The sequence below is a fragment of the Eriocheir sinensis genome, chromosome 57 (genome assembly GCF_024679095.1).
Source record: "Eriocheir sinensis breed Jianghai 21 chromosome 57, ASM2467909v1, whole genome shotgun sequence".
NCBI classification, from domain to species: Eukaryota; Metazoa; Arthropoda; class Malacostraca; order Decapoda; family Varunidae; genus Eriocheir; species Eriocheir sinensis.
The window spans coordinates 8,204,585-8,222,768 of NC_066565.1; the positions used below are offsets into that span (position 1 = coordinate 8,204,585).

Below are 18,184 nucleotides of genomic sequence, written 5' to 3' on the forward strand. Positions count from 1 at the left end.
ACTTCAAGAAATCAAAATAACTAAGATATTGCCTATATATTTTTTCATTAAAATTTACACTGCCTTTTCATATGCCCTTTTCTTGAAACCAACACTGATAATGTAAACATCAGCTTATATCAATGAAAATATTATAAAAAAACACTAAATGCTAATACAAATTATGCTAATAATAACCTGAACACCAGTTTGATGGAAATGCAGTGGTTAGCGTCCCTAACTACAAATCCGCGGGCCTTGGCTCAAATCCCGGCCCAGGCAGTCGGCATGCAACCCACCCAGCTGTTCATCCTTTTCTTCAGGATGGTCGGTAAATGGGTACCTGGGGAAACTTGGGATAGGTAAACAGTGGTAACACGGATGTTGCACGGGACCTGTGCTGGGTTAATTAATGGGTTCTCTTCTAGCTGTATAAAAAACAAATATATTATTCTCTTTGATGTACAGCTTAAGTAATACCGTAAATTGTCTCTATCAATTTCGTTCTTGACCACTGCACGCCTCCCTGGTGAAGTGTTGAGGATGAGCTTAAGCCATGGATATCCAGGCTTGGGTTTGGATTCCCGACTGAACAGTTTGGGCACAGCTGTTCATCTTCTCTTTCAGGTGGGTCAATAAATAGGTACCCGGGGAAGGTAAACTGGTAACCAAGATGCTGTACTTGCCGTGTGTACCCAGGGTAATGAGTTCTCACTCATCACAGGCTCAAAAGCTAATGAGAGGTGAGCAATGATACCGAATGGTCAGCTTGTGGGCATGGTAAGCCCGTGGACCAAGGTTCGAGTCCCACAAAAAACACGTTGATTTTTCAAGTCGTCGACGAGTGGCAGAACATTACCCACATGCTGCCCAGATCTGCAGTCAACCCTAACTTCAGCGAGTTCATTCAAGTGAAGCACTGGGTTGCAGCATGGGCCTAGCAGGCATATATCATGGCAGCCACTATAAATAAAATCCAGCTGTGCCACTATTGGGCTGAGACTGTCCAAGATGCTCCTCAAAAGAGCCCTCCAGAGCTACAGGCAGCACCAAAAAATAAAAATAAATAAAATAAATACATAAATAAATAAAAATTCTCATCCCTTACAATACTTTATCATTCACAACTCTCCCTGAAGCACCTGTTATCTGTCTGTTTTTCTCTGCTTTTGCTCTCGCCTTTCATGCTACTGTAAAGTTTGGGGCATACGTAATAGCTGTAGGTGGCCCCCACTCATCTCAGTACCGTTAGCCCTTGAGTCTGTGGTGGGTGAGAACCTATTACCTGAGACACGGAGCTTCTGTGCCTACATAGAAATGTCACCACGATATCATGCATCACATCACATTCCAGACCCCGAATATTTGCTTTGCACGCTAAAACCTCTAAAAACCTCAGCAAGCCTCTGTGAAGGCACCTAGCTGCTGCTGCTGCTGCTGCAACATCTCCCTCTGAAATGTGTTTTATCTGCTCCTAATGATCATTTCTGGTCTGTTTGAGGTCATGATAAACTTCCTGCTTTTGACAACAGCCCCGATATTCATCATCGAACCTCCTTTGCCTTGGAAAACCATGAAAAAGGGGAGGCTACAACAAATGGGTTGGGTGGTGGTGCAGAAGGTACCAAAGAAGAAGCACAGTCCATGTAGAGGAAGAGGAACTGGGTTAGAAGATGAAGTGGCAGCAGAAGGTGCTGGATCACATGAAGTGAACTGCTGCAAAGTTGCAGCAGCTGTGGGGATCTCTGTAGCAGTTTTACGCACAGCTGTGAAGAAAGGAGCCATTGCATTACCAGTTATCTATGAAGGACAATAAATGACATGCCTCGGGAAATCCATCTTCCTTTCATACACAATGTTAACCTGGTAGCTGCGGGGATCATGTTTCTTAAGGACCCTAAGCGAGAAAATGAGAAAATATCATCAACACGTAAACCATTTCATAATATATATCAACGCATTTGTGATCAGTTTATGAATCATCTATTTTGGGGGTTTATATCATGGCAAAAAAACGTCACTGGTACACGGTAAAAACAAATTTGGCTCGCTACTACTTAAACTTGTTTTCCCGAGACTGAAAAATAATCCTATTCTAGCAATGAAGGCACCAGAAAGAAATTGGCAAGTGTTGCATATTAGTGTAGATAAATTAAATAAATCATCTTTAATCCAAGGCAGGCCCTCAGCACCTCATTTATATATATATATATATATATATATATATATATATATATATATATATATATATATATATATATATATATATATATATATATATATATATATATATATATATATATATATATATATATATATATATATATATATATATATATATATATATATATATATATATATATATATAATAAATATAATGCTAATAATAATTCCATTCCATACTGCTAAAAGAAAGATTACTAGTATTGGGATCACCTTCATCAAGTGGATGCTCACCTTCTAGAGTGTCAAAACACCCCCTCGCCCATGTGAAGTGATGGAGGGTGCCATGTGAAGCTCTCCACAGATAACAGTGGTGACAGCACCATGTTCTTCAGTGATGTTGGGCAGTGATGGAGGGTGCCATGTGAAGCTCTCCACAGATAACAGTGGTGACAGCACCATGTTCTTCAGTGATGTTGGGCAGTGATGGAGGGTGCCATGTGAAGCTCTCCACAGATAACAGTGGTGACAGCACCATGTTCTTCAGTGATGGCAGGCAGTGATGGAGGTGCCATGTGAAGCTCTCCACAGATAACAGTGGTGACAGCATCATGTTCTTCAGTGATGTTGGGCAGTGATGGAGGTGCCATGGGAAGCTCTCCAGAGATAACAGTGGTGACAGCACCATGTTCTTCAGTGATGGCGGGCAGTGATGGAGGGTGCCATGTGAAGCTCTCCAGAGATAACAGTGGTGACAGCACCATGTTCTTCAGTGATGGCGGGCAGTGATGGAGGGTGCCATGTGAAGCTCTCCAGAGATAACAGTGGTGACAGCACCATGTTCTTCAGTGATGGCAGGCAGTGATGGAGGGTGCCATGTGAAGCTCTCCACAGATAACAGTGGTGACAGCACCATGTTCTTCAGTGATGGCGGGCAGTGATGGAGGGTGCCATGTGAAGCTCTCCACAGATAACAGTGGTGACAGCATCATGTTCTTCAGTGATGGCGGGCAGTGATGGAGGGTGCCATGTGAAGCTCTCCACAGATAACAGTGGTGACAGCACCATGTTCTTCAGTGATGGCAGGCAGTGATGGAGGGTGCCATGTGAAGCTCTCCACAGATAACAGTGGTGACAGCACCATGTTCTTCAGTGATGGCGGGTAGTGATGGAGGTGCCATGTGAAGCTCTCCACAGATAACAGTGGTGACAGCACCATGTTCTTCAGTGATGATGGCAGTGATGGAGTGTGCCATGTAAGCTCTCCACAGATAACAGTGGTGACAGCACCATGTTCTTCAGTGATGGATTATAGCTAACATAGTGATACTGTTTGATTGAATAGTTGACAGAATCAAACCTCTAACATACTGTTTGATTGAATATTTGAAAGAATCAAACCTCTAACATACTGTTTGATTAATATTTAATCAAAGCTAAACTAGTATACTGTTTGATTGAATATTTGAAAGAATCAAACCTAAACTAACATACTGTTTGATTGAATATTTGAAAGAATCAAACCTAAACTAACATACTGTTTGATTGAATATTTGAAAGAATCAAACCTAAACTAACATACTGTTTGATTGAATATTTGAAAGAATCAAACCTAAACTAACATACTGTTTGATTGAATATTTGAAAGAATCAAACCTAAACTAACATACTGTTTGATTGAATATTTGAAAGAATCAAACCTAAACTAACCAGGTTACCCCATTCCCAAGCTTGCAGGGTAGGCACTGAAAAAGGTAGATTGAAAAACAGAACTGTATTACTAACCTAAATGAATGTATTATTCTAGTGTTTGTGTTAGAGATAGGTTTACTGTTCAACAGGATGAGGTTGGGTTGTTAAGTTTGAAAATGGCTCTTAATGAAGCAGTAATAGGTTACTATTTTGTCTGTGATTGTTAAATTATTAGCATGTGTAAAAGCTACAACTGCTATATGCTACATAGTAATATTCTATGTATCTATATATCTTTCCCTTTGCCCTAATTAAAGGTTAAATTCAATATCAATGAAAAATTTCTGCTCTTATAAATTGTCAAAATGAGTTGTAGCCTATTCCTAACTGATCAGAATTAGTTTGCATCCTGAGAACACGTGATTGATGTAGTATTTGTTTCAATAGGCTAGAAATTTATCATTTAAATCAACACAAGGTTATGTTAGCCAGTCATTCATTACACATGTTTTTCTTTAGTTTGAGACAAGGTTATGTTAGCCAGTCATTCATTACATGTGTTTTTCTTTAGTTTGAGACAAGGTTATGTTAGCCAGTCATTCATTACATGTGTTTTTCTTTAGTTTGAGACAAGGTTATGTTAGCCAGTCATTCATTACATGTGTTTTTCTTTAGTTTGAGACAAGGTTATGTTAGCCAGTCATTCATTACACATGTTTTTCTTTAGTTTGAGACAAGGTTATGTTAGCCAGTCATTCATTACATGTTTTTCTTTAGTTTGAGACAAGGTTATGTTAGCCAGTCATTCATTACATATGTTTTTCTTTAGTTTGAGACAAGGTTATGTTAGCCAGTCATTCATTACAAATGTTTTTCTTTAGTTTGAGACAAGGTTATGTTAGCCAGTCATTCATTACATGTGTTTTTCTTTAGTTTGAGACAAGGTTATGTTAGTGATCATTCATTACATGTTTTTCTTTAGTTTGAGACAAGGTTATGTTAGCCAGTCATTCATTACATATGTTTTTCTTTAGTTTGAGACAAGGTTATGTTAGCCAGTCATTCATTACATATGTTTTTCTTTAGTTTGAGACAAGGTTATGTTAGCCAGTCATTCATTACATGTGTTTTTCTTTAGTTTGAGACAAGGTTATGTTAGCCAGTCATTCATTACATTCATTTGACTAGCTTCCATAACCTTCTCTCGATGGACAGAAGTGACAAAACAAATGACTAACATAACCTGGTCTCAGTGTTACAAAGGGCAGAGCAAGTTAATAGTGACAGAAATAAACATTACAAAAGATTTAGCAACCGAAGGGACAGGAGTACGCATTGCTACAGATGACACAGTAACCCAAGTGTGATAGGGATTGTAATGTTACGGAAGATATGGTGACGTAAGTGACGAGGACCCAGCGTTACAGACAGCGTAGTGACTTAAGCATGACAGGGATTGTAGAAAGATTGTGGAATGATTGTATAAAAAAAGATACAGTAACTCAGCAGTGACATAGATACGTAATGTTACTGAGGACATGGTAACTTACGTATGATGAGGATCGTAATGTTGCAGATGAACTAACAATAATTTAAGTGTCAGAATTCATCATGTTACAAATGGCATATTAATTTTAGTGGCATGGATCAGAATGTTACAAAATATATACGTATATTAAGTGGTACGGATCGTAATGTTACAAGATACATGGTACCCACACCGATATGTATATGTAATGTTAAATGACATAGTAACTTAAATTAAATGGATATATTACGCTAAAAAAGCTTAGTAACCAAAGTGACATGTATACGTAATGTTACAAATGGCATAGTAACAAATAAAATGGATACGTAATGTTAACAAGACTTAGTAACCGCAGTGAATGAATGCGTAATGTTAACAAGACTTAGTAACCAAAGTGAATGAATGCGTAATGTTAACAAGACTTAGTAACCAAAGCGACATATACGTAATGTTAGGGATGACACAGTAACTTAAATATAATGGTTAGTAATGTTAACAAGACTTAGTAACCAAAGTGACATATACGTAATGTTAGGGATGACACAGTAACTTAAATATAATGGTTAGTAATGTTAACAAGACTTAGTAACCAAAGTGACATATACGTAATGTTAGGGATGACACAGTAACTTCAGTATAACATGGATCGTAATGTTACATCTACATAAAGACGAAAAATGAGCATAACAGTGAGTGCCGGGTTGCCGTAATCTTGCCTCAACGTACAGAGATCAAATTAACACACGACATACAAATTGCAGTTACTTATACAAGCACTTCGTAGGTAAGGTTGACAAGTTATATTCCATTAGTTTAAATGACGTAATCTCTCCTTGACATACAGAGATCAAATGAACATACGACATACGACTGAATTGAAGTTACTTATACAAACATCTCAAAGGTAAGGTTGGCATAACTTATATTTTGCTAGTTTAAATGATGTAATCTTCCCTTTACATACAGATCAAAGTAACATACGACATATGAAATGAATTGATGTTACTTATACAAACATACCAGTGAAATGAGGTTACTTATACAAACATACCAGTGAATTGAGGTTACTTATACAAACATCTCGCAGGTTAAGGTGGCGTGGCAACTTATATAGCGTTACTTTAAGAGATGTAATCTTGCCTATACGTACAGAGATCGAAGTAACATCTCGAGAGTAGGGTTCAAGTAACTTATATTTCGTTAGTTTAAGGTTACATATACTTACAATAAAGTCGTAAAGAGGGAAAGAATAAAGGTGTGTGGAAAAGGTCATCTTATTGCCTACAAACACCAAGAGAGACAAATATTGGGGCGAGGGAGGGAGGGCAGGGTAACAAATACACACGCACACACACACACAAAAAATAATAAATAAATAAATAAATAATTAAATAAAAACACTGAACCACATACCCAAATCAAACACCTCCACACTAAACATCCTTCTTCGACCGTCCATGTTGAGAGGAGCAGGAGGAGGGCGAGGGGGAGGAGGGCAAGGAGGAGGCGGAGGCAACTGAGGAGGAGGAGACGAGAGTAGACGTGGAGCCGCCAGCGATGGAGTTGGCGGCTGTTCCTCCGTCCTTCCCTTCGGCGGCTGTGGCGGGTGACTTCTTGGCCACTGCCACCGCCTTGTCCATCTTCTCCTTCCGGTGGATTTGGTACTCAGCGATGAGCCGTCAGGTTAGCATGAAGAACACCTGGGGGGGAGGGGAGGGGAGGATAGGGGAGGTGAGATTAGGTTGAGTTAGGGGAGGTTTGGTAAGGTAAGGTAAGGTTAAGTTAAGGTAGGTTAGGTAAGGTTAAATTAGGGGAGGTTAGGTCAGTTAAGGTTAAGTTAGGGGAGGTTAGGTAAGGTTAAGTTAGGGGTGGTTAGGTTAGGTAAGGATAAGTTTGGGGAGGTTAGGTTAGACGAGGTTAGTTAAGGTTAGGTTAGGGGAGGTTAGGTAAGGTTTGGTTAGGGGAACTTAGATAAGGTTAGGGGAGGTTAGGTTAGGTTAAGGGAGGTTAGGTTAGGTTAGGTAAGGTAAGGTTAAGGGAGGTTAGGCAAGGTTAGGTTAGGGGAGATTAAGTTAGATTAGGGGAGGTTATGAGGTTTTATCTTTTAGGGTTCAAGGGCAATAAAACAAAAAAGGCATAAAAAACACTAGGTCCTGCCCCTGAACAGAGAGAAGGAAAAATGACAACGGGGCATAATTACCAGTGAGGGGGCGAGTCTCTCAAACTTGTCGCCCACCATCCAGTGATTGTACCTGGCGAACAGCATCATGAGGGCCAGGACCAGGTTGGCAAACTGCTTCACACGCTCTGAAAGACACAGAAACTGCTCAGCAAGGACTGTAGGCGGGCATCCTCAACACTTCCCCTCACATCAACTCTTTCCAAAGGCCAAGAAAAGGTATCAATTGCATTCTAATGACGTGAGGTAATCCAGCTTTCCAGACAGAGCAACAGATCAAAAATAGACAAACTATGTAGAGGAAGCATTAGTTTGAGAAGGCTATAAGAAAATCCAGCTTTCCAGACAGACAACAGATCAAAAATAGACAAACTATGTAGAGGAAGCATTAGTTTGAGAAGGCTATAAGAAAATCCATCTTTCCAGACAGACAACAGATCTATGGAATATGCTACAAGACCTGTATGCCAAAAACACTCTGCTTTAAAGAAAAAATCTGAAAAGTTTCAAAAGATGGAACACTGAGTATGACTTAACCTGGAAGCAGCAGGGATCATGTTTCTTAATGGTCCCTCCAAGCAAGAAAAATGAGAAAAAATCACCCCTCACACAAACCATTTAATAACATATATCAAAGCATTCGTGATCAGATTATGTATCATCTATTTTAGGGGGTTTATATCACGGCACAAATTTGGCCAGTCGCTGCTACACGGTAAAGCCACAAATTTGGCCCGTCGCTGCTACCGGGTTAATGATGCAAAGACAAAATTAGGTAAGACTTAAAACTGCAAGATATCATTAGCAAGGGACAGGAATACAACTTAACTATAGGGAATTACTAATGAGGGAGGGACAGGGAAAACAAAGTAACCATTAATCAGTGAAAAGAAAGGCAACAGGTAACAAATACAGGTTAACAAGCACACAGGTAACTCACTGGAAGGTATAATTAACAAGCAGGATTGTTCACAAAGGAGGGGACTCGGACACAGGGACTTGGCCTCGGCTTACTATTATATATTACATGGAGGGTAGTAGTGTGTCCTTGAGCCATTATTAGTGACTAGCAACAAGGCATATGCGTCCCCAATGACCCAAAGTGACGTCAAGGGAACAAAAACCACCTGCCATATTAACGTGATATTATTATCATCATCATCATTAGCAGATTTACATAGATCTTCAGACCGTGCAGATCCTATGGAAGGAGGACAGGGAGGGAAGGAAGCAAGGGAGCTGAAGAAGGAAAGGAAGGAAGGAAGGAAGAAAAGGAATAAATGATGAGTAGTGGAAGAATGAGATGAATAGTGGAAGAATGAAATGAGTAGTGGAAGAATGAGATGGGTAGTGAAAAAATGAGATGAGAAGTGGAAGAATGAGATGAGTAGTGGAAGAATGAGATGAGTAGTGGAAGAATGAGATGAGAAGTGGAAGAATGAAATGAGTAGTGGAAGAATGAGATGAAAAGTGGAAGAATGAGATGAGAAGTGGAAGAATGAGATGAGAAGTGGAAGAATGAAATGAGTAGTGGAAGAATGAGATGAGAAGTGGAAGAATGAGATGAGTAGTGGAAGAATGAGATGAGTAGTGGAAGAATGAGATGAGAAGTGGAAGAATGAGATGAGTAGTGGAAGAATGAGATGAGAAGTGGAAGAATGAGATGAGTAGTGGAAGAATGAGATGAGAAGTGGAAGAATGAGATGAGTAGTGGAAGAATGAGATGAGTAGTGGAAGAATGAGATGAGTAGTGGAAGAATGAGATGAGAAGTGGAAGAATGAGATGAGAAGTGGAAGAATGAGATGAGTAGTGGAAGAATGAGATGAGTAGTGGAAGAATGAGATGAGAAGTGGAAGAATGAGATGAGAAGTGGAAGAATGAGATGAGTAGTGGAATAATGAGATGAGAAGTGGAAGAATGAGATGAGTAGTGGAAGAATGAGATGAGTAGTGGAAGAATGAGATGAGTAGTGAAAAAATGAGATGAGAAGTGGAAGAATGAGATGAGAAGTGGAAGAATGAGATGAGTAGTAGAAGAATGAGATGAGAAGTGGAAGAATAAGATGAGAAGTGGAAGAATGAGATGGGTAGTGGAAGAATGAGATGAGAAGTGGAAGAATGAGATGAGAAGTGGAAGAATGAAATGAGTAGAAGAATGAGATGAAAAGTGGAAGAATGAGATGAGTAGTGGAGGAATGAGATAAGAAGTGGAAGAATGAGATGAGAAGTGGAAGATTGAGATGAGTAGTGGAAGAATGAGATGAGTAGTGGAAGAATGAGATGAGAAGTGGAAGAATGAGATGAGTAGTGGAAGAATGAGATGAGAAGTGGAAGAATGAGAAGAGTAATGGAAGAATGAGATGAGAAATGGAAGAATGAGATGAGCAGTGGAAGAATGAGATGAGAAGTGGAAGAATGAGATTAGAAGTGGAAGAATGAGATGAGTAGTGGAAGAATGAGATAAGTAGTGGAAGAATGAGATGAGTAGTGGAAGAATGAGATGAGTAGTGGAAGAACGAGATGAGAAGTGGAAGAATGAGATGAGAAGTGGAAGAATGAGATGAGTAGTGGAAGAATGAAAAAAAGTAGTGGAAGAATGTTTTTTTTTTTTTACAGCAGAGGAGACCGTTCAGGGCATAAATAAAAAGAAAACAATAAAAAAAAAAAAAAAAACGCTTCTCACTGCTCCTGAATAAAGTACATAGGATTAGCCAAATAGAGAAATCAATTTTGGGAGGAGAGGTGTCCAGATACCCTCCTCTTGAAAGAGTTCAAGTCGAAGGCAGGAGGAAATACAGATGAAGGAAGATTGTTCCAGAGTTTACCAGCGTGAGGGATGAAAGAGTGAAGATGCTGGTTAACTCTTGCATAAGGGGTTTGGACAGTATAGGGATGAGCTTGATCAGATAGTCGTGTGAGGCGAGACCGCAGGAGGGGAGGCATGCAGTTAGCAAGTTCAGAAGAGCAGTCAGTGTGAAAATATCGATAGAAGATAAGAGAGGAAACATGGCGATGGAATTTAAGAGGCAGAAGACTATCAGTAAGAGGAGGAGAGCTGATGAGACAAAGAGCCTTACAGCCGTACCAGAAGGCAGCCTCCTCGACTATAGAAGCTCTTCAGCCAATTTCTCATACCATAATCTTCGAGGGCCCTCACCGTAAGCGAAGGAAAGGTGTTGACGGGCGAAATTGTTGGAATCTGGCAAGGGGTCAAGATAGGTACATCCTCGTGAGCCCCTGCGCATATTTTATGCGTCAATTCTGCATTTCTCTCATTAATATAGTAATAAATGATCCAGGAATTATAATAAAATGTATTTGATCTAATATGAATCTGCAAAAGTTTTTTAAATAAATGATTTAAAGTTTTGTTTAAGACTTTAGGGTTGTATCATGATTTTTAACCCTTGCCGAGTTGCCGTGTCAACACGCCTCCTTGGTCAACTCAAAGAGCTAGGTAGTCATTTCCTATAGCTCCGATGGGGCTCGAGCACTTTTCTGGATGGTAGCGAGGATGTGGACCCCTGGCTGTGTGCGTGGAGAGGAGAACGAGATGAGAATGAGATACAGAATGAGATGAGAAATGGAAGAATGAGTAAAGGAAAATGAGATGAGTAGTGGAAGAATGAGATGAATAGTGGAAGAATAAAATAAGTAGTGGAAGAATGAAATCAATAGTGGAAGAATAAATAGTGGAAGAATGAAATGAGTAGTGGAAGAATGAGATGAGAAGTAGAAGAATGAGATGAGTAGTGGAAGAATGAAATGAGTAGTGGAAGAATGAGATGAAAGTGGAAGAATGAGATGACTAGTGGAAGAATGAGATGAATAGTGGAAGAATGAAATGAATAGTGGAAGAATGAGATGATAAGTGGAAGAATGAGATGAGTATTGGAAGAATGAGATGAAAAGTGGAAGAATGAAATGAACAGTGAAAATGAATAGTGGAAGAATGAGTATTGGAAGAATGAGATGAGAAGTGAAAGAATGAGATGAGAAGTGGAAGAATGAGACGAGTAGTGGAAGAATTAAATGAGTAGTGGAAGAATGAGATGAGAAGTGAAAGAATGTGATGAGTAGTGGAGAAATGAGATGAGAAGTGGAAGAATGAGATGAGCCTCAGAAGTGGAGAATGAGATGAATAGTGAAAGAATGAGATGAGAGGTGGAAGAATGAGATGAGTAGTGGAGGAATGAGATGAGGAGGAGATTAATGAAACCTTTACCCAGACATGACATGACAGCGACATAATCCAAGCCTTTGGATTACATTGAGTAAACGTGAGAACATGGTCATAATTATCACTTGCATCAGTGGTACTCTTGGGTGAAGCACACCACTGAAAGGCATTGATTCTTTTGCTGCAGCAATGGTTTATAAATACATGTTCCAGCTATTTTAGTGTTAGGTGACATTCTCTTGCCCTCACCTCACAGAGTAAGTAATTCACTGTAGCTGTGAGACTCAACCAGGCTCCAGGCCCAGGTGCAGCTGCCACAGCTGTGGAAAGTTAGCCATCAGTATTTCCTTCCTCTTCTTGCTGTGGCTCCTCTCCTTTTATCACTTCACAGGCAAGCCTTCTTTCTTCCTTGTCTTACAAGATCACTTTTACCTCTCCTTCACTTCCCTTTCCCTATCAGGCTCAGCTGCTGCTAACACCCTGGTCACTATAACTACTGTAGGCAGACACACTTCAGAAGTGGATCTTCATGTGCTTGGCAATGTCTGCCTTTGTCTTAAGAGCTTTCCACAAACATCACACTTGAACTCTCTAAGGCCATAGTGCCTGAAGACATGTTGATTGAGTGCCTGCTTCCTGCTGAACCTCTTCCCGCACTCTTCACACTCATGACTCTTTACACCAGTGTGTGTGTTCATCAAGGTAACCCTTCCGGATGATTTTTTTCCCACATTCCTTACATTCATAGTTCTTAACACCAGTGTGTGTAAGGGTGTGTGTATTAAGGGTACCCTTCTGGCTGAACTTTTTCCCACATACCTTACATTCATAGTTCTTCATACCTGAGTGTGTAAGGGTGTGTTCATCAAGATGACACTTATGCCTGAATTTCTTCGTACATTCCTTACATTCATAGTTCTTCACACCAGTGTGTGTAAGGGTGTGTCTATCAAGGTTACCCTTCAGGCTGAATTTTTTCCCACATTCCTTACATTCATAGTTCTTCACACCAGTGTGTGTAAGGGTGTGTCTATCAAGGTTACCCTTCAGGCTGAATTTTTTCCCACATTCCTTACATTCATAGTTCTTCACACCAGTGTGTGTAAGGGTGTGTATCAAGGGTACTCTTCTGGATGAATTTTTTCCCACATTCCTTACATTCATAGTTCTTCACACCAGTGTGTGTAAGGGTGTGTATCAAGGGTACTCTTCTGGATGAATTTTTTCCCACATTCCTTACATTCATAGTTCTTCACACCAGTGTGTGTAAGGGTGTGTGTATCAAGGTGACTCTTCTGGATGAATTTTTTCCCACATTCCATACATTCATAGTTCTTCACACCAGTGTGTGTAGCTGGAGGTGCTCAATGGTCTCTCGACGGTCCTGCAGCAGCAGCAGCAGGAGGTGCTCAATGGTCTCCTCGACGGTCCTGCAGCAGCAGCAGGAGGAGCCCAATGGTCTCTCGACAGTCCTGCAGCAGCAGCAGCAGGAGGTGCTCAATGGTCTCCTCGACGGTCCTGCAGCAGCAGCAGCAGGAGGTGCTCACTGGTCTCTCGACGGTCCTGCAGCAGCAGCAGCAGGAGGTGCTCAATGGTTTCCTCGACGGTCCTGCAGCAGCAGCAGCAGGAGGTGCTCAATGGTCTCCTCGACGGTCCTGCAGCAGCAGCAGCAGGAGGTCAATGGTCTCCTCCAGGGTCCTGCAGCAGCAGCAGCAGCAGGAGGTGCTCAATGGTCTCCTCGACAGTCCTGCAGCAGCAGCAGGAGGTGCTCAATGGTCTCTCGACGGTCCTGCAGCAGCAGCAGCAGGAGGTGCTCAATGGTCTCCTCGACAGTCCTGCAGCAGCAGCAGCAGGAGGTGCTCAATGGTCTCCTCGACGGTCCTGCAGCAGCAGCAGCAGGAGGTGCTCAATGGTCTCCTCGACGGTCCTGCAGCAGCAGCAGCAGGAGGTGCTCAATGGTCTCCTCGACGGTCCTGCAGCAGCAGCAGGAGGTGCTCAATGGTCTCCTCGACGGTCCTGCAGCAGCAGCAGCAGGAGGTGCTCAATGGTCTCCTCGACGGTCCTGCAGCAGCAGCAGCAGGAGGTGCTCAATGGTCTCCTCGACGGTCCTGCAGCAGCAGCAGCAGGAGGTGCTCAATGGTCTCCTCGACGGTCCTGCAGCAGCAGCAGCAGGTGCCCAATGGTCTCCTCGACGGTCCTGCAGCAGCAGCAGCAGGAGGTGCTCAATGGTCTCCTCGACGGTCCTGCAGCAGCAGGAGGTGCCCAATGGTCTCCTCGACGGTCCTGCAGCAGCAGCAGGAGGTGCCCAATGGTCTCCTCGACGGTCCTGCAGCAGCAGCAGGAGGTGCCCAATGGTCTCCTCGACGGTCCTGCAGCAGCAGCAGCAGGAGGTGCCCAATGGTCTCCTCGACGGTCCTGCAGCAGCAGCAGGAGGTGCCCAATGGTCTCCTCGACGGTCCTGCAGCAGCAGGAGGTGCCCAATGGTCTCCTCGACGGTCCTGCAGCAGCAGCAGGAGGTGCCAAATGGTCTCCTCGACGGTCCTGCAGCAGCAGCAGGAGGTGCCCAATGGTCTCCTCGACGGTCCTGCAGCAGCAGCAGGAGGTGCCCAATGGTCTCCTCGACGGTCCTGCAGCAGCAGCAGGAGGTGCCCAATGGTCTCCTCGACGGTCCTGCAGCAGCAGCAGCAGGAGGTGCCCAATGGTCTCCTCGACGGTCCTGCAGCAGCAGCAGGAGGTGCCCAATGGTCTCCTCGACGGTCCTGCAGCAGCAGGAGGTGCCCAATGGTCTCCTCGACGGTCCTGCAGCAGCAGGAGGTGCCCAATGGTCTCCTCGACGGTCCTGCAGCAGCAGGAGGTGCCCAATGGTCTCCTCGACGGTCCTGCAGCAGCAGGAGGTGCCCAATGGTCTCCTCGACGGTCCTGCAGCAGCAGCAGGAGGTGCCCAATGGTCTCCTCGACGGTCCTGCAGCAGCAGCAGCAGGAGGTGCCCAATAGTCTCCTCGACGGTCTTGCAGCAGCAGCAGCAGGAGGTGCCCAATGGTCTCCTCGACGGTCCTGCAGCAGCAGCAGCAGCAGCAGCAGGGGCAGTGAGGGTCGGGGACCTTCCAGGCAAGGCGGTGCACGGTGTTGTTGTTGTCCCGGCAGTGTTGCCAACTGCTCCTCAAACGCGCTAAATTGGACCCAAAACCGTTGCAATAGTTTTTTTGTAAAGTACATTTCCGCATCGGACGAAATATATTGTTATGCCCATGGAGGTATTATTTAAAGGAGTCGCCCTCCCGCGCCGTCTCCATACAGACGAGTGAAGCCAGTGGGCGGAGCTTACCGAGTCTGCGGGCGGAGCTTACGATCGGCAGATAGACCCAAAACATTGCTATCTCCTGCATGGATCCATGATCTCCTGGGCTGAGCTAAGGGAATTAACATTTGTTTTTGCATACTAGACGAATACAAAAAAGAATTGATGGTTTGAGTTACGAAAAGTACATAATATTTTCCTATATATTTAATGTAGATCTATTATCAACGGTAATTATGTCAAATAATCACAATATCCAAAGAAATAATGTATTATACAGCAAGCTTTTCCGGGAGAAATGATAGTAAGATTGTTTTTTATAGTGTATTGTGTGACAAGGCACAAATAGTAAAACAAAAATTTAATAATTAGATGCCTTTTAAGTGTACAGTGACATGACGGTACACATATTCTTGATAAGTGCTTCAACCTTTATTGATGTCCACCCTGTAGTCGTGATCTAGTAAAAGTGGTTCACCTCAAAGATTATTTTCTCTCACTAGTCTTGCACGGTTCTGACATTTAAAATATACATATGATTTATATACCCATGTCACAAATATATAAGTAAGACAAAGCAATTTCACTCCCATTAGGAATTACAATTTACAGTATATATATTATTCATATTAATTACACATGTAGATTATTGTATAATATCATATGAGAGAGAGAGAGAGAGAGAGAGAGAGAGAGAGAGAGAGAGAGAGAGAGAGAGAGAGAGAGAGAGAGAGAGAGAGAGAGAGAGATTTTATTTTATTTGAAAGATTTATTGTTGTAAAGTACAACAAAGGGGATGGCTGGTTTTGCAGACAAGCCCCTGACTATGCTTGGTACAAAAATATAAAAAGCTCCATTGTACACAAATACAAGTTGTGTTCAGTTAACAAAAAAAATAAATGGAATGAAAATAAAGACCAAATGCCTGATAACAGTTACCCAGATCACCACCTTGCAGCAAACTTTGGGTGGTCTTTAACAATGGCAGCTACAATGTCATGATTAATGAACCAGGCGACAAGGGAAGGCACGTCTCTTATACCATGGGGACGGTAACAAGCTAGCTATGAGAGAGAGAGAGAGAGAGAGAGAGAGAGAGAGAGAGAGAGAGAGAGAGAGAGAGAGAGAGAGAGATTTACATTTTACATAGATTTACATAGAAAATCAGACCACACAGACCCCATGGTCCAGACTTGGTGGTCTGTCCTTAAACCTAAGTGATTTTACATTAATCAGAAGACTCCAAAACGTTGCATTTCTACTCTAGTTGATATTAAGTTGAAGGAAGTGACGGTCGAGCTTATTTTTGAAGGAGTCAATCGTGTTACACTGGACCACTGATGATGGGAGCTTATTCCATTCTCGCACTACAACGTTGGTGAAGAAAAATTTGGTGCAGTCTGAATTTACTTGTCTACATCTGAGTTTTACGCCATTGTTCCTCGTGCGCAAAGTGTCATCGATCATAAACAATGTTGATCTGTCTACATTCGTGAAACCATTAAGTATTTTAAAACATTCGATCAGTTTTCCTCGGAGGCGACGTTTCTCAAGAGAGAACATGTTAAGGGTAGAAAGCCTTTCTTCGTAGGATTTGTTGCGCAAGGAAGGGATAATTTTCGTTGCCCGACGCTGAACACCTTCTAATTTAGCAATATCCTTTGCATGGTGGGGAGACCAAAACTGTACCGCATATTCCAAGTGGGGTCTGACTAAACTGTTGTAGAGCGGGAGTATTACATCTTTATTCTTAAATAAAATTATTCTTTTAATGAAGCCCAACATTCTGTTCGCTTTATTTGCTGCATCGATGCATTGATGTGAGAATTTGAGGTTTGACGCGATTTTGACCCACAAGACCTTGACTCATTGAACGCTATTTAGTTTAAAGAACCGCATTTCGTAATCAAACTTCTTATTCCTCGTTCCAACTTGAAGGACCTGGCACTTGTCTACGTTAAAGGGCATCTCCCATCTATCCGACCAAGCTGAAATTTTGTGCAAATCTTCTTGGAGGCTTTGCCTGTCTTCGTCAGTGAGAACCGAGTTACCAATCTTTGTGTCGTCTGCAAATTTACTAATGCGGTTATTGAGTCTAACATCCACGTCGTTGATGTAAATAATGAAGAGCACTGGGCCAAGAACCGAGCCCTGAGGGACGCCACTAGTGACCGGCGCCCACTCTGAGTTAAATCCGTCAATCACTACTCTTTGTTGTCTGTTGCTCAACCAATTCGCGATCCATTGGTTTACCTGACCGTCAATACCTATTTGCTTTAATTTGTAAAGTAATTTATGATGCGGGACTTTATCAAACGCTTTCTGGAAATCAAGATAGACTACGTCCAGTGATTTGGTTACGTCATAAACAGTGAAGAGGTCGTTATAAAAGGTTAATAGATTTGATAGGCAGGATCTTTTGTTTCGGAAGCCATGTTGTGAGTCCCCAATTAATGAGTGGCTTTCAAGGTAACTCACAATTTTGTCTCTAATTATGCCCTCAAGTAGCTTACCTACAACCGAAGTTAGACTAATGGGCCTGTAATTACCTGGTACTTTTTTGTCTCCTTTCTTAAAAATCGGTGTCACGTTAGCCTTTTTCCAATCTGAAGGACAATGCCTTGTCGCAAGGACATATTGAATACGGTTGTGAGGGAGGAGAGTATTTCGCTCTTTGTTTCTTTCAGCAGAGTTGGATATACTTTATCAGGTCCAGGACTTTTATTTGTTTTAAGTGATTTGAGGGCTTTAAGGACTTCATCGGGTTTTATTTCAAAGTTAGACAATGCATGCTCGGGATTTACATTAGTACTGGTGTTGGTGGTGGTGGTGGGAGGACTGTTATTATTAAACACCGAGGAAAAGTAATTATTTAATAGGTTTGCAACGTGTTGGCTGTCAGTCACTAGTGCACCGTCGCTGTTTGTTAAAGGTCCAATTCCACTTCTGATCGCCTTTCTGTTGTTTATGTAACTGAAGAAGGATTTCGGATTATTTTACAGTTGGCTGCAATATTTTCTTCATATCTACGCTTTGCCTGATGCACTAATCTTTTACTCGTCGCCTTGCATCATTGTAAAGTCTAATGTTTTCGGGCGTGCTTTGGTCTTTCTTTAACCTGTAAGACAATTTTCTCTCCTTGACTGAGTGTTTAATTTCGCTATT

At 42.1% G+C, this 18,184-nt stretch overlaps 2 long non-coding RNA genes across 3 annotated transcripts; both read left to right on the forward strand.

Annotated features, from left to right (window-relative positions):
- Positions 1 to 2,463: 2,463 nt before the first annotated feature.
- LOC126984811 (uncharacterized) lies at positions 2,464 to 3,310 on the forward strand. Its single transcript, XR_007737877.1, has 3 exons — positions 2,464 to 2,635; positions 2,711 to 2,785; positions 2,861 to 3,310. It is a non-coding gene; the product is annotated as an uncharacterized LOC126984811 (long non-coding RNA).
- Positions 3,311 to 3,592: 282 nt separating this feature from the next.
- Positions 3,593 to 6,440, forward strand: LOC126984808 (uncharacterized). Of its 2 annotated transcripts, none has more exons than XR_007737874.1 (3): positions 3,593 to 4,778; positions 4,828 to 4,931; positions 4,984 to 6,440. It is a non-coding gene; the product is annotated as an uncharacterized LOC126984808 (long non-coding RNA). The 2 variants fall into 2 exon arrangements; XR_007737875.1 differs by having other exon boundaries at positions 3,593 to 4,312; positions 4,365 to 4,674; positions 4,828 to 6,440.
- Positions 6,441 to 18,184: the final 11,744 nt, after the last annotated feature.